General features: G+C 44.1%; 1 protein-coding gene across 1 annotated transcript in view; it reads left to right on the plus strand.

Annotated features, from left to right (window-relative positions):
- Nucleotides 1-1,400: 1,400 nt before the first annotated feature.
- LOC125034015 (transcription initiation factor IIE subunit beta-like) overlaps nt 1,401-2,211 on the plus strand; it is a 13,986-nt gene continuing 13,175 nt past the window's right edge. Inside the window, exon 1 of the mRNA XM_047625657.1 lies at nt 1,401-1,419. The gene's annotated coding sequence lies outside the window, so the exon portion shown is untranslated. The remainder of the gene's footprint in view (nt 1,420-2,211) is intronic.

Raw genomic sequence — 2,211 nt, forward strand, 5'->3', positions numbered from 1 at the left:
AAGTAAACATATAATTGTGCAAATGTCTAAAATCAACATACCCCTCCCCCCCCCCCCCAATTAGCAAAATGCCAACAAGGTCAACAAAAAGCTTACAAGGTCATCCAGATACCCACAAGGTCGCACTTCCCCGTCAAGGTCAGGGCGAGAGGCAGAAAAATAACTCCAACACACTCGATGGGAAGAAGTTCAGGTTGAGCTTAGTACCGACAAGGTCAGGATTCAGCCCACACAGTCATAATTATACCCAGAAGGTCGCCATCACATACTCCCGTCAAGGTCAAACACATGTAAGGTCCCGAGCATGGAGGGTAGGGGTGAACACCGTGCCCAAGATTTCCCTCGTTTTCATCCCATTCCCCTTCCCAAACAACTCGTAAATCGAAGCAAAACGGAGACCTGACTCTTACACCGCCGAATCCAGTCAGGAAACCACACGAGAGGTGGCCCATCACACCGAAAACAGGGCGAACATAAGCATGGAGCGCGGTGTGTGGACCTGAGGCTCCTGTGTTTGGCGATCAGCTGATCCTCCTGTCGTCTGTATGCAATTCTCCCTCCCCTCGTTTTGGCCGCCGTCAAACCCCGTCCTGGGCCAAATCCGGGAGAATTATGGGCCAAAACTCAACGCCCTTGCCAAGAGGACATGCCAAAAGGAGAGGAGGAGGCAGCGTGACCGGGGAAAAGGGGGAAAAAGAGGTGTTTTTGGGGGCGAGTTCCCCCTAAAATTTCGTCTGCTATTACTCACCATGGTCATATCACTGTGCTGGATGTGGGTTTGTTTTATCGCTTTATTCCACTTTTTCATTGACGACACGACCTGGCACGACACTCAGTCACTAAACACAACCTACGCAGTAACATGGCACTTCGCATACAACCATAATATCTCGCCTCACACTGATAATCACTCAAGAATAAAGTGGCGTATTAGTTGATCATGTTTCGCTGTTTGTTAGACACTGCCTGCACTAAGTAAACTTCAAGGGAGGAATCTTTAGTCTCGCACATGGCTTACCACTCACAAATATCTAATCGTGTCCTCTTTTACTTTATTTTTTTCTGTTAAACTATTCACCACGTAGCTAAGCGCCGTGACATTGACCCAAAAGAATATTACAACGCGTAGCATCGGGAGAAACTATAGTTTTTCGCTTGACCCTCGAGGTGGAAGGGGGCGCGCCACGGATCTGCCGAATAAGGAAGAATGGGACGAGATGTGGGCGGGGCTTAGCGCTAGACTCCGCCCCCTACGGTGACGTCATAGTGACGTATCTCCCAGGCCTCCAGGGTCGAAACAGGTGGTGTATAATTTCGTCTACCTGACACCATATCATTTAATTTACATAGTATATTCACTTCGATATTCTTTCTGTGACTTTCTAATCATGCAGCGTAATTTCCCGTGAAATTTTAACGGTAAATACGAGTAGCAATTTCGGGATACAAGAGCCACTTCTCCTGTGAGATGACTGATGCTGAGTAAATGTAGGAACGTGTAGCCGATTAGAAAGTTTTCCCCATTTACAAATTAATGAGGGATTATCTAACACTAGACAGTAATGACTTTGAATGATGGTAGATGGTAATATTAACTCACTGTACCCTTATTTCCAATATTTTACTTTCAGCAAAGTATATGTATATAAATACACACCAAAATATACTTCACCACTGTGCATACTAACCTTTTCGTAAATCTGAAATAATTTCTGATGTTCGGTGTCATTTTGGTGCTTTTCGTAAGAAACAATAGGTCTCGCTGGCCTGGTATGCAATAAAGTCTACGGATTAACAACGCCATGGTTCACTTTTAGAAATCGTGCATAAAGCACTATGACCGGTTTAGGCAAGATTCCTTCATCTATGGTTTATATAAAACAAGAACAAGACAGTGCGATGTTGTGACTGCAAGAATCAGGCTTGGGTATAGATTGTATTGGCAGGTCAGTACAGTTTGTAATGTCGAAGAAACTAAGTGTAAACTGTGTAATGAAAAATATAAGCGAACACTTGTACATTATATCTCAGAGTGCCATGTGGTACAGCCTTTCAGGCCACCTAGCATGAGGTACGGAGAACTATGTAACTACTTCATATCATCTGATGCCTTAGAAGATATACTTATGTTGTATCCTAAATTTGGAATGTAGTATCACATAACCGAATTTAAAATGTATTAATGCTTTCCCACGCCCAAGCTATATGCCG

Source organism: Penaeus chinensis, chromosome 17, assembly GCF_019202785.1.
Source record: "Penaeus chinensis breed Huanghai No. 1 chromosome 17, ASM1920278v2, whole genome shotgun sequence".
Lineage (NCBI taxonomy): Eukaryota > Metazoa > Arthropoda > Malacostraca > Decapoda > Penaeidae > Penaeus > Penaeus chinensis.